This window comes from Geotrypetes seraphini, chromosome 3 (assembly GCF_902459505.1).
Source record: "Geotrypetes seraphini chromosome 3, aGeoSer1.1, whole genome shotgun sequence".
Classification (NCBI taxonomy): Eukaryota; Metazoa; Chordata; class Amphibia; order Gymnophiona; family Dermophiidae; genus Geotrypetes; species Geotrypetes seraphini.
In genome coordinates this window covers 4,567,776-4,582,544 of record NC_047086.1, presented here as the reverse complement: position 1 = coordinate 4,582,544, position 14,769 = coordinate 4,567,776, and the positions used below count along the sequence as shown (strand labels likewise).

Here is a 14,769-nt window from a genome sequence, read left to right as displayed (position 1 = left end):
AGTGGAGGAAGACAGAGGACAAACACGAAGCACAGGCACGATGTGAACCAGGATCCAGAACAAGACACCACAGGAGATCTCAGAAAGGCAAGTGAAGTCTCCTAGCTGCTTCTCTCCAGGGACTATCTTAAAGGGAATTTACAACACCAAATGTTATCTATCTGCTAGGGGTGTTGGGAAATGGATCAGATAGCTAATCCCCAGTCAGAAGCTGTGTTTACTGGTTGGAAGGAGAGAGTATTTGTTCTGATGTGGAAATGCTTCCAGATTTCACAGAATCTGATCAGGATATGTTCTGGGAAGAGACTTATCCATATGATCAATGATTGTTTGGAATTAAAGCTAAACATTAAAGATCTCATTGCAGTAGTGTGGAGTTGGAGGAAGGGCATTTTCCTTATGCTTGTAACAATTGCTTGCCTGAAGCTTAAAAACGATTTCATTTTGGTTTTGGAATTATTTTTTCACCACTTGGCTTTATGCCATATGATTTATCCTGAATGCACCAAAGTTTGCTGTGTGTGTCATTTGGATGAAGCTTGCTGGGCCATTCCAGTGTAGGGACCAGGTTTAGTACCTATTAACCCTGCACTCCGCCACACAAGCATTTAATTTGGTTGCAGTTTGGGGATCTACCATCCCATAGTAAATATCCCTCTACTTACCAAACTCCTAGAAACCATAGTTGCTACCCAGCTCTCTTCCTATCTCGAGAGATTCTCCATTCTTCACCCCTACCAACATGGCTTCAGACCCAGCTTCAGCACCGAATCCCTCCTAGTCTTCCTAATTTCAAAGGTACAACTACACTCACGTAACAAATTCGCTGTCCTATTACAATTCGATCTTTCTGCTGCTTTTGATGTCGTCCATCACGACATACTACTTTACCAACTTTCCGAGAATGGAATTGACTCCACCGTTCTAATGTGGTTCTCAAACTTCTTACGCTCCCGCACCTACACCGTCAACACAAATGGCACTATGTCCACTCCTTGGACTCCATCTTACGGTGTCCCTCAGGGATCACCCCTTTCCCCTATTCTCTTTAACATCTACATGTCCTCCCTGAAACTCCTTCAACTATCCCCCCTTGAAACAATCTACACTTACGCAGATGACATCCTTGTCCTCCTTGAGACTGACCAGAACCTCACCAACCTCCACGAAAACATTACAGCTTGCATAAGGAGACTCCGTGCCTGGTCCCTCTCGGTGCAGATGAAACTAAACAAATCAAAAACAAAATTACTCTGGCTCGGCCCAAAATTCGAACACCTGCCCACCCTTTTCGCACTACCCACAGGCGATACACTACAGCTCGAATTCTCATGCAAGGTCCTTGGCATCATTATTGAGTCCTCTCTCTCCCTCAATGACCACCTCAATTCCTTGGCAAAATCATGCTTTTTCAGCCTCCACATGCTGAGGAAAGCTAGATCCTACTTCAGCCAACAACACTTTGCCATCCTTGTCCAATCCATCATCCTCTCCAAACTAGATTACTGCAACGCCATCTACTTAAATCTATCAAAAAAGTCTTCTAAGACTCCAACTAATCCAGAATACTGCAGCCAAACTGATCTTCTCAAAACGCAAATCTGACCATGCCTCCCCACTCCTTGCCAAACTTCACTGGCTCCCAATAATCTCCAGAATCCATTTCAAATGTTCCTGCCTGGCTTTTAAGATCATTCACGGCATCCTCCCTCCTCTTATCCCGCTATCCTTCAACTCCTCCAGTCCCGACTCCTCCAGAACTGCCCAAAGGTATAAACTAGCCTTCCCCTCTCTATGCGGCATCCACTATGCAGGCAAACTGGGAAAATCCCTTCTCTCCAAAATCACAGGTCTTTGGAATGACCTCACCATCCCGTTGCGGAACCTGGACTCCCTTCAATTATTCCGCAAACAACTGAAAACCTGGCTTTTCATCAAATTGTAACTCTATCCTCCCCCCCCTTTTTCTCCTCCCTTCTACACATAAGTTCATGTAAACCTTTTTCTTCTTCTCTACCTACTATTTAAGTTCTTGTAAACCGTGTCGAGCTCCATACTCATGGAGATGATGCGGTATATAAACTTAAGAACATAAGAAGTTGCCTCCACTGGGTCAGACCAGAGGTCCATCACGCCCAGCGGTCCGCTCCCGCGGCGGCCCATCAGGTCTATGACCTGTGAAGTGGTTCCTGACCATTTCTCTAACCTACCTCTACTTCTATCTGTACCCCTCAATCCCCTTATCCTTTAGGAACTTATCTAAACCTTCCTTGAACCCCTGTAATGTGCTCTGGCCTATCACAACCTCCGGGAGCTCGATCCATGTGTCAACCACCCTCTGGATAAAAAAGAACTTCCTAGCATTTGTTCTAAACCTGTCCCCTCTCAGTTTCTCCGAGTGACCCCTTGTACTTGTGGTTCCCCACAGTCTGAAGAATCTGTCCCTGTCTACCTTCTCTATGCCCCTCAGGATTTTGAAGGTTTCTATCATGTCTCCTCTAAGTCTCCACTTTTCCAAGGAGAACAGCCCCAGCATTTTCAACCTGTCAGCGTATGAAAAGTTTTCCATACCTTTTATCAGTTTAGTCGCTCTTCTCTGGACCCCCTCAAGTACTGCCATGTCCTTCTTGAGGTACGGCGACCAGTACTGGACACAGTACTCCAGATGTGGACACACCATTGCACGATACAGCGGAATGATGACTTCCTTCGTCCTGGTTGTAATACCCTTTTTAATGATACCCAGCATTCTGTTTGCTTTCTTTGAGGCTGTTGCACACTGTGCCGATGCTTTCAATGTTGAGTCCACCATCACCCCCAGATCTCTTTCAAGGTTGCTCACCCCTAGCAATGATCCCCCCATTTTGTATCTGAACATCGGGTTCTTTTTCCCTACATGCATGACCTTGCATTTCTCTATGTTAAAACTCATTTGCCACTTTTTTGCCCACTCTTCCAGTCTCGTTAGGTCCCTTTGCAGGTCTTCACAGTCTTCCGTGGTTCTAACTCTGCTGCAGAGTTTGGTGTCATCCGCAAATTTAATAACCTCACATTTCGTCCCCGTCTCCAGGTGGTTAATAAATATATTGAACAGGAGCGGTCCCAGCACCGACCCCTGTGGAACTCCGCTTGTGACCCATTGCCAGTCTGAGTAATGGCCCTTTACTCCAACTCTCTGTTTCCTGCCTGCCAGCCAGTGTTTGATCCATCGGTGGACATCCCCCTGCACCCCGTGGCACCACAGCTTCTTAAGCAGTCGTTCGTGAGGTACCTTGTCGAAGGCTTTTTGGAAGTCAAGGTAAATGATGTCTATGGATTCCCCTTTATCCATCTGGCTGTTTATTCCTTCAAAGAAGTACAGCAAGTTCGTGAGGCACGACCTTCCTTTGCAGAAGCCGTGCTGGCTCGCCTTCAGTTGTCCATTGTTTTCTATGTGTTCGCAGATTGTGTCCTTAACCAGTGCTTCCATCATCTTTCCCGGAACCGAGGTCAAGCTCACTTGCCTGTAGTTTCCCGGGTCACCCCTTGATCCCTTCTTAAAGATGGGCGTGACATTTGCTATTTTCCAGTCCTCTGGGATCTCCCCAGTTTTTAAGGATAGGTTACATATTTGGCGAAGTGTTTCCGCTATTTCGTTTCTCAGTTCTTTTAGTACTCTTGTGTGGATGCCGTCCGGGCCTGGTGATTTGTCGCTCTTCAGTCTGTCTATCTGTCTGAGGACATCCTCTTTGCTTACCTCTAGTTGGACCAGTTTTTCGTCATGGTCTTCGTTTGTGATCTCCTCGGGTTTTGGGATATTGGATGTGTCCTTTCTCGTGAAGACTGACGAGAAGAACTTGTTTAACCTGTCAGCTATCTCTTTTTCCTCCTTTATCACTCCCTTCCTGTCTCCATCGTCTAATGGTCCCACTTGCTCCCTGGCTGGTTGTTTCCCCTTCACATACCTGAAGAATGGTTTGAAGTTTCTTGCTTCCCCTGCCAGTCTCTCCTCATATTCTCTTTTTGCTTTCCTAACCACTCAGTGACAGTCTTTTTGGTGCCTTTTGTGCTCCTTCTGGTTGTCCTTTGTTTGGTCCTTTTTCCATTTTCTGAATGATGTTTTCTTGTCACTTATCGCCTTTTTCACTGCATCTGTTATCCACGCCGGGTTTTTGGTTCGATTCTTTTTGCACCCTTTTCTAAACCTGGGGACATACAGGTTTTGTGCTTCGTGCACCGTGCCCTTGAGTAGGGCCCAGGCTTCCTCAACGGATTAGATCTAGCATCTCACACTGGCCAAAGTAAGCACTCCACCCCCCCCTCATTTTTTTTTGTTTTTAGTTTTGGAAAATTTACATTGAACTGACCAAGGCTTATTAGTGGACATATGAACTGATTTACTCATGCTGTTTGGAACCTGCACTCCCAATAGGGAGAAGTTTACAAATTTTTTTTTTGGTTTGAGTTAAAACCTGGAAGTGGATTTACTTTCATGTTGGACCTTGTTGTGGAACAAGAACAGCAGCATCTAGTGAGGCGGAAGGAGCAGATGTAACCAGTGTTCCAGTAGTTCAGAGTTCCTGAAGCTGGCGGACTTGGTTGTACGCAAAGTCGCTATATCCCAGCACCTCAGATGATAGCACCTGGGGGCGCTAGGGAGACCAATTGCTGTTCAGGTATACAGTGGTATTTGAGAACTGGCCTTGGTCTAAGCCACAAGGAAATGGAGCTTTCGAGAAAGAAAGTTCTGAAAGCCATAAGCCACAGTAGCCTCTTCTGCTTATAGGGGAAGCCATTGCTTGCCCTGAATCAGTAACCTGGAATGCTGCTACTCTTTGGGTTTTGGCCAGGTACTAGTGACCTGGATTAACCACTGTGAGAACGGGCTACTGCGCTTGATGGACCATTGGTCTGACCCAGTATTCTTATGTTCTAAGGTCATGCATTTGGGCTGCAAAAACCCAAAGGAATGGTACAGTTTAGGGGGTGAAGAACTTATGTTCATGACAAAAGAGCAGGACTTGGGTGTGATTGTATATGATGATCTTAAGGTGGCCAAGGATGAAAAGGTGACGGCAAAAGCTAGAAGGATGCTAGGTTGCAAAGGGAGAGGTATGGCCAGTAGGAAAAGGGAGGTATTGATACCTCTGTATAAGACTCTGCTGAGACCTCATTTAGAATATTGTATACAATTCTGGAGGCTGCACCTTCAAAAGGATATAAAAAGGATGGAGTCGGTCCAGAGGAAGGCTACTCAAATGGGGCGTGATCTTTGTCATAAGGCATATGGGGACAGATTTAAATAATAATAACTTTATTTTTCTATACTGTCATAGTCAAAATGACTTCTAGGCAGTTTACATTGAAAGAAGGCTGGACAATCAGCAAAGGAGAGAAATGTTACATAAGAAATAGGAGTTGCATGAGGAATTACATCAGGTTTGTCAAGGGGAAATATCATAGTGAGAAAAGGTCATCTGTTTAGGCGATGAATTTGTCCTGAATGCAAACCTGCAGGTGTTGGCTGGTGGCAAGATTTAAAATTTGTGAACCCTCAAACACAGATTTTAAGATTTTAGGGGTTGGGGGAGGGGGTGTAGGGCATGCAGGGAAACCATCTAAAAGCACCTTTTTTTAAGACGCCACAAAATCTCTGATTTAAGCTGTTAGCTTGTACTCACAGAAACATATGCTGACAGGGAAACACTGAAACCTGTACATGTGCTGAATGAGAGAAACTGCAGACAGAGCTGAAAACAGATCACAGGGAGATAGATCCTTTTGCACTTCTTCGAAGGAATTAACAAACAAATGGACAAAGGGGACCCCATAGACATCGTATACCTAGTTTTCCAAAAAGCCTTTGACAAGGTAACCCATGAACGCCTACTACGGAAACTGAAGAAATATGGGGTGGAAGGAGACGTACATAGATGGATCAAAAATTGGTTAGGAAGCAAAGGGTAGGAGTGAAGGACCACTACTCTGACTGGAGGAGGGTCATGAATGGTGTTCCGCAGGGGTGGGTACTCGGACCGCTGCTGTTCAATGTATTTATAAACGATCTAGAAACAGGGACGAAGTGCGACGTAATAAAATAATATTTAGTGGAGTTACATAAGAACATAAGCGTTGCCTCTGCCGGGTCAGACCAGGGGTCCATCATGCCCAGCAATCCGCTCCCGCGGCGGCCCCCCAGGTCCATGACCTGAAAGTGTTCCCTACCTAACCTAAAATATCCATACCCTATTCGCTCAATGTCCTGTAAGGTAAACCTCTATCTGTACCCCTTCGCTTCCAGGAAGTCATCCAGTCCCTTTTTGAACCCCAGAATTGTACTCTGTCTTATCACCTCTCCGGGAAGCACGTTCCAGGTGTCCACCACCCTCTGAGTGAAGAAGAACCTCCTTGCATTCGTTATGAATCTGTCTCCTCTCAGTTTTTCTTAATGACCTCTTGTTTTAGTTGTCCCTGCTAGTCTAAAGAATCTGTCCCTCTCCACCTTCTCTATGCCTTTCATGATTTTATAAGTTTCTATCATGTCCCCTCTCAGTCTCCGCTTCTCCAGGGTAAAGAGCCCCAGCCTGTCTAACCGTTCGGCATATGAAAGGTTCTCCATACCTTTTATCATCCTCGTTGCCCTCCTCTGGACCCTCTCGAGTATTGCCATGTCCTTCTTGAGGTATGGCGACCAGTATTGGACGCAGTATTCCAGATGTGGGCGCACCATTGCTCGATACAGTGGCAGGATAACTTCTTTTGTTCTGGTAGTGATACCTTTTTTGATAATGCCCAACATTCTGTTCGCTTTTTTTGAGGCCGCTGCACATTGTGCCGCCGGCTTCATTGTGTTATCCACCAATACCCCCAGATCTTTTTCTTGGCTGCCTTCCCCGAGTACCCTCCCTCCCATCGTATAGCTGTACATGGAGTTCCCCTTCCCTATGTGTAAGACCTTACATTTCTCCACATTGAAGCTCATCTGCCATTTTTTTGCCCACTCACTCAGTTTGTTCAGGTCGCTCTGCAGTTCTTTGCATTCCTCAACAGTTCTGGCCCTGCTGGAGAGTTTTGTGTCATCCGCGAACTTGATAACTTCGCACTTTGTCCCCGTTTCTAGATCATTAATAAATATATTGAACAGCAATGGTCCCAGCACTGACCCTTGCGGAACACCACTTGTGACCCCTATCCAGTCAGAGTAGTGCCCCTTTACTCCTACCCTCTGTTTCCTGTCCGCCAGCCAATTTTTGATCCATCTGTACACGTTCCCTTCCACCCCGTGACTCCACAGTTTCTTCAGTAAGCGTTCATGGGGCACCTTGTCAAAGGCTTTTTGGAAATCTAGATATATAATGTCTACTGGGTCACCTTGGTCCAATTGCTTACTTATCCCCTCAAAGAAATGCAGTAGATTTGTCTGGCATGATCGGCCTTTACAGAAACCATGCTGGCTCGATCTCATCAGATTATTTTTTTCTATATGCTCATTGATACCTTCCCTGATCATTGATTCGACCATCTTCCCCGGAACAGAGGTTAAGCTCACCGGTCTGTAGTTTCCCGGGTCGCCTCTCGATCCTTTTTTGAAGATCGGTGTAACATTCGCTATCTTCCAGTCCTCCGGGATTACCCCTGTTCTCAAGGACAGGTTGCAAATATGCTGCAGTAACTCTGCTGTTTCATCTCTGAGCTCTTTCAGTATTCTCGGGTGGATCCCGTCTGGGCCCGGAGCTTTGTCCGTTCTTAATCTATCTATCTGCCTGAGAACGTCTTCGAGGCTTACCTCCATGCAAGAAGAACACTGACATCATTCACATACCCACCACTCAAGGGTACTCACCGCAAAAAGCTTTATGATAGCCTCCTGGCAACACATGCTGCAAAACTCGAACCTTCCATCACCAGATTGTTAACCACAACATCAGACCTCAAGACATTCCGTAAAGAAATCAAAACACTGCTGTTCAAAAAGCATATACAATCTACCTAACCTCCCTCACCCCATCCCCCAAGAAACCAAAACACTGCCGTCCAAAACATCTTCCGATGTTATTAAGTCTTTACTATCATTCTGTTATTAAGTCTCTATCCTCAAACTGTATTCTCTATTGTCATGTACCATCCTGGAAATGTCCAGTTCTCTTCTTATGTAATCCGCTTTGAACCGCAAGGTACAAGCGGAATAAAAAATCACTAATGTAATGTAATGTAATGTAATAATTTCCCCTCTTGATCTCCCCTGAAGATTTTTTCCGGTTCTGGCACACTGGATGTGTCCTCTATTGTAAAGACCGACGAGAAGAACTTGTTTAGCCTACCAGCCACCTCTTTTTCCTCTTTCACCACTCCCTTCCGGTCACCCTCATCCGGGGCCCCACCTCCTCCCTCCTGGCTGTTTCCCTTTCACATATCGGAAAAATGGTTTGAAATTTCTTGCTTCCTTGGCTAGTCTCTCCTCATACTCTTTCTTGGCTTTCCTGACTACTCGGTGACATTCTTTTTTTGCTTCCTGTGCTCTCTCCAGTTTCCTTCAGTTTTGTCCTTTTTCCACTTCCGAAATGATTTTTTCTTGTCTCCTATCACTTTCTTTACTTCACTGGTTTTCCATGGTTTTGTCTGATTCTTCTTGGAACCTTTCCTAAATCTTGGTATATATAGGTTTTGTGCCTTGTTTACTGTGTCCTTGAATAGGGACCAGGCTTGCTCCACAGTCCGAGTTTCCTTGGAGCTGTTTCTGAGCTTCTTTCTCACCATTTGTCTCATGGCATCATAGTTCCCTTTCTTGAAGTTAAATGTTGTTGCCTTGGTTCTCTTTCCCATAGGTAGTCCTACTTGCACTTTGAACTGAATCATGTTGTGGTCACTGGTTCCTAGTGGTCCTATGATCTCCACATCCTTCGCGGGGCCTTTCAGCCCATTGAGGATCAGATCCAGAGTCGCTGATCCTCTCGTTGGTGCCTCGACTAGTTGTTCCATGAAGCAGTCCTGGACTGCTTCCAGGAACTCCGTTTCCCTTGCACATTTTGAATTTCCAAGACACCAGTCTATCCCAGGATAGTTGAAATCTCCCATAACTATGGTGTTTGGGTTCTTGCATTCCCTTCTCAGCTCGGCTACCATTTCTGTATCTTCAGCTTCAGTTTGCCCAGGTGGACGGTAGAACAGTCCCATCTTTATCTCGGATCCGTTGCTTCCTGGTACTTTGATCCACAATGACTCCAGTTGGGCATTTGTCTCTGCTGTGTCCACAGTGGTTGAGTGAATGGTATCCCTTATGTATAGTGCTATTCCTCCCCCCCTTCTGGTAAGTCCTGTCTTTTCGGTAGAGTTTGTATCCTGGCAGTACTATGTCCCATTTGTTTTCCTCGTTCCACCATGTTTCCGTGATCCCTATGATGTCTAGTCTCTCATTATTGGCCATGACTTCTAGTTCCCCCATTTTGTTCTTTAGGCTCCTTGCATTAGTATACATGCAGTTCAAGTCCTGGCATTTTCCCTTCCTTTCTATTTTCCCTTGCATTTCATGCTTCATTCTGTCCCCTTCCTGGCCTGCCAACTCCTGAGTATTGTCTCTTTTGTCCTCTCTTTGTGGTAGATTCCTATTGCCTTCCCCTTGTGGCGTGTTCCTATTGTCCTCCTCTTGTTCTTTCTCATCATCCAGTCCCGTTTTGACTTCCCCTTCCAGTATGTTCATCCTTTCCCCCTCTCGCTTCATCTGACTCCCTTGTTTGTTCATAGTCTGTTGCTTGCCACTTGTGTCTTCCCCAAAATCTTTCCCCTCAGTACCCTCACTGGGTACTGTTTCCCGAACCGTCGATACCAGGTCGACTGTCGGCTTTCCCCTTCTACTTAGTTTAAAGCTTGCTCTATCGCTCTTCTGACGTTATTTGCTAGTTGTCTAGTTCCCGCCTTGCTCAGGTGTAGACCATCCTTCTTGAAAAGCTTGTTCTTTCCCCAGAAAGTTGTCCAGTTCCTCACGAAGAGAAATCCCTCTTCCTCACACCATTTTCTCATCCATGCGTTAATTGAGTTGGGACTAAAGAGGACTGTGAAGATTTACAAAGGGACCTGAACAAACTAGATGGCAGATGAAGTTTAATGTAGAGAAATGTAAAGTCTTGCATGTAGGAAACAGAAACCCGAAGTACAGCTATATTGATGGGAGGTCTGGAAATGGGTGAGAGCACCCTAGAAAAGGACTTAGGGGTAATGGTGGACAAGACAATGAAGCCGTCGGCACAGTGCGGAGCGGCCTCAAAGAAGGCGAATAGAATGCTAGGTATTATCAAGAAAGGTATTACAACCAGAGCGAAAGAAGTTATCCTGCCGTTGTATTGGGCGATAGTGCGCCTGCATCTGGAGTACTGCGTCCAATATTGGTCGCCATACCTTAAGAAGGATATGTCGATACTCGAAAGGGTTCAGAAAAGAGCAACACAATTGATAAAAGGTATGGAAAACCTTTCATATGCTGAAAGATTAGAGAAACTGGGGCTCTTTTCCCTGGAAAAGCGGAGACTTAGAGGGGATATGATAGATTCTTCAAACTTTTGAAAACTACAAGAACAAGAGGGCATTCGGAAAAATTGAGAGGGGACAGATTCAGAACCAATGCTAGGAAGTTCTTCTTCACCCAAAGGGTGGTGGACACCTGGAATGCGCTTCCAGAGGGTGTGATAGGACAGAGTATGGTATTGGGGTTCAAGAGGGGATTAGATGATTTCCTGAAGGAAAAGGGGATAGAAGGGTATAGATAGAGGATTACTATACAGGTCCTGGACCTGATGGGCCGTCGCGTGAGTGGACTGCTGGGCATGATGGACCTCTGGTCTGACCCAGCAGAGGTTCTTTACCTCAGTGACCTGGAAATCTGGATTTTAAGTCTCCTAACTGCCCCACTGGCCTAACCACCACAGCTGTAGACCTCCGCCACCCAGACGCTTGGCAGAGTAACGCAATCTGGCTCTACCCACTAGCGGATGAACCTGGGTATTGTCCTAGGTGCTAAATGCTGAAGTTGCGGTCCAAGCTCTCTCCAGCCTATCCAACTATCCTTTTTGCAGGATATCTACCATGAAGTCTGGCCAGTAACATTCTCATGTTCCAAGTTCGTGGAGTTCCCATTGATGCCCTCCCCAGTCCCCAGCCCATCCTACACTAAACCACATATGGGACACAGACTGTGCAAGGCGACAAAAACGGTAGGTTTGTGCCCGAAGACGTATGAGGAGAGACTGGAAGCCCTGAATATGTATACCCTAGAGGAAAAAAGGGACAAAGGAGATATGATTCATTAATGATTGATATGTAATCCTACTGTAGTTCCCTGCTATTTTTAGTTGGTTAAATGTATATATTGAAAGTACTGTTATATGTTGCTCTTTGAATCACTGTGAATTTTTTATGCTGTAAACCATTTAGTTATAGGCGGTTAAGACATTTTACAAATTAAATAAATAAATAAATAAATAATATGATTCAGACGTTCAAATACTTGAAAGTTATTAACGTAGAATAAAATCTATTCCAGAGAAAGGAAAATGGTAAAACCAGAAGACATAATTTGAGGTTGAGGGGTGGTATATTCAAGAGCAATGTTAGGAAATTCTACTTTACGGAGAGGGTGGTGGATGCCTGGAATGCGCTCCCGAGAGAGGTGGTGGAGAAGAAAAAGAAGCATGGGATGAACACAGAGAATCTAGAATCAGAAAATAATGTGTATGCATTGAAGGAACTAAGGTCAGTACTGGGCAGGCTTGCACGGCCTGTGTCCCATATAAGGATATTCAGTTGAGGATGGGCTGGGGATGGTTTCGATGGCTGGGATGGTTAAGATGGGCTGGAGTGAGCTTTGATGGAGACTCCAGTAGATTGAACCTAAGTACACTATTAGGCAGGGCTCTGGGTTTCTGACCCAGAAATATCTAAGAATAAGGATGGACCACTTGGGTCTTTATCTGCCGTCATTTACTATGTATGTTACTATCTAATACCAGCCTTAACTCTTCAATTTACATTCTTCATTTTCTAGTTAGAGACCCTCTATGTTTATCCCATGCTGTTTTGAATTCCATCACCGTTTTCCTCTCCACCACTTCCCTCAGGAGGGCAATTCCAGGCATCTACCACTCCCTCCATGAAAAATAATTTCCTAACATTGCTCCTGAGTCTTCCTCCCTGCAACCTCAAATTATGCCCTCTAGTTTTACCATTTTCTCTTCTCTGGGTCTTTGAGATGCCTATAATATCTACCTCTTTATTCAGTCTAACTTTACCCTATCCTATTTTTCTAGGCTTCTAGTACATAAAAACATAAGAATAGCCTTACTGGGTCAGACCAATGGTCCATCAAGCCCAGTAACCTGTTCTCACGGTGGCCAATCTAGGTCACTAGTATCTGGCCAAAACCCAAGGAGAAGCAATATTCCATACTACCAATCCAGGGCAAGCTACGCTGTCCGCTCTTACCACTGTATAATGTGGTCAGCAGTTAAGGGTTATGCTCCTTCCACTCAGGTTACTTGAGAGAAGAGGGGGCATATGAAAGGAAAGTCCTGCAGGAGGGATAGATCCTGAGGAATAAATGGAGAGTGTTGGAAAAGCATAGGATTGAGAGATACTGTGGAAATGGAAAAATTCATTCTCCTAAGAGGAGAATGAAAAACAAAATAGGACTCTAAAGGTAGGAGAGAGGAAAATGGAGTGGAATGGTTAGGGTTACCAGATTTTGGGCCGCAAAACTCCGGAAACATGGTCCCGCCATGTTCCGCCTCTGGCCCTGTTCCTTCCACCCCAGCCCTTCCCCGAGTCTGGAGGGCCTGGAGTATGCGCGGATGTGTTTGACGTCATCCAGGTATGCTCAGAGGTCCTCCAGATGTGGCCAGAGCTCATTGGGGCTTTCCAAAACCTGGACAAACTGCCGTGTTTTGGAAAGTTCATCCGGGTACCTGGATAGTCCTTTAAAAAAAGGACATGTCTGGGTTTTCCCAGATATCTGGTAACCTAGGAATGGTAGGTTGAAAGATGTGAAAAAGAGTGAGGAGAGATACTAATGAAAGAAGCCAATAAGATAAAGCTGGACAGAAAGATAAGAGTTTGGGTCAGGTAGAGGCAGTGGTAAAATAAAGGAGTGGCCTAACCACCTTTGCCCTCTCCCTGCTAAAACATACTATCTTTTCCAAATACGGTAATCACAACCAATGTTCCCTCTAAGGATTGATGAGGTGTGTGCAAAAAAAAAATATGCATGAGCGACAAGTTACATACTCCACAAATTTATGAGGTGCGGAGGACGCATTTTTAAACAAATGTAGTTTATCCTTGTACTCCTTATGTATTTTTAATCATCTATGGATATGCTTGTATGTTTATTGTTCAAATGGTTTTATTTATTTCCCCAAATTTATTTTTGTTATATGCATTGAAATATTTGATATTGCGTTTAAATCAAAATCTCAATAAACTTGAAACGAGTGCCCGTGAGATTGTGGGAGGGTTAAATACTCAAAACTTAGAAGAATAACAATTTACTTAAAGTTTTTGCTACGCCAGCTTTCTGGTATCTTTACATACAGTGGCGTACGTAGCATATGTAACACCCGGGGCCCATCATTTTTTGGCACCCCCCCCCATCTGTAAGAAAAACATGATTTTTAGTAACAAGCCACACGTCACACATGAGTACCTAGGAAAAGGCAGCATCTTACATATTGCAGTGAGCAGTACATCAATACACCCATTGTAAAACTAAACAAGCCAGACCAGCACAGATCAATCCTACACCGTCAATCCTAACAGAAAACCATGTCTTTCGAACACACAGAACACAGAAAACACCTTCGCCTAGTATGGAATATGTCATCACAACCTAACCCCTCCCCCTTTTACAAAACTGTAGTGTGGATTTTAGCCACAGTGGTAACAGCTCTGACGCTCATAGAATTCTGAGCATCAGAGCTGCTACCACCACGGCTGGCGCTAAAAAACGCTCCACAGTTTTGTAAAAGGGGGGATAAAAGAGAAATACACAGTTCCAACGCTCTAGCTCAGAGGTGCCCAAACGTTTTGAGCTTGTGAGCTACTTTAAAATGACCAAGTCAAAATGATCTACCAACAATAAAATTAAAAAACACAAAGCACACTATACACTGAGAAAATGTTAATTATCATTCCTATTCTGGGTTTTTTCAAATGACTCTATGCAATGTCACCTCAGTAACAACCATACAAAAATAGACAAATATACCCCTCTTCCTTTTTATTAAACCACAATAGCAGTTTTTAGCGCAGGGAACTGCGCTAAATGCCCAGTGCTGCTCTCGACGCTCATAGGCTCCCTGCGCTAAAAAACACTATTGCGGTTTAGTAAAAGGGGGCCATAGTGCAAAATATAGACAGCATATATAAATTCAGACACATTTTGATCACTAAATTTAAAATAAAATCATTTTTCCTACCTTGTCTGGTGATTTCATGAGTCTCTGGTTGCACTTTCATCTTCTGACTGTGCATCCAATCTTTCTTCCCTTCTTTCAGCCTGTATGCTTCCTCTCCTTCAGACCTCATTCCCTCCCCCAACTTTTTCTTCCTCTCTCCCTGCCCTTTCTTTCTTTTTTCTCTCTTGATGCCCCCTTTCTTTTTTTCTGTTTCCCTTCTGTCTCCCTGCCTGCCCCCTTTCTTGCTCCCTACCCTCCACAAAGCCACTGCTGCCACCATCGGGGGAAACAGGCCCCAAAGCCACTGCCGCAACCATCAGGGGAAACAGGCCCCAAAGCCACCGCCGCGGCT

General features: G+C 44.8%; 1 protein-coding gene across 4 annotated transcripts in view; it reads right to left on the bottom strand.

The window, feature by feature from the left end:
* REV3L (REV3 like, DNA directed polymerase zeta catalytic subunit) overlaps positions 1-14,769 on the bottom strand; it is a 696,072-nt gene that overhangs the window by 37,625 nt on the left and 643,678 nt on the right. The window lies entirely within an intron of this gene.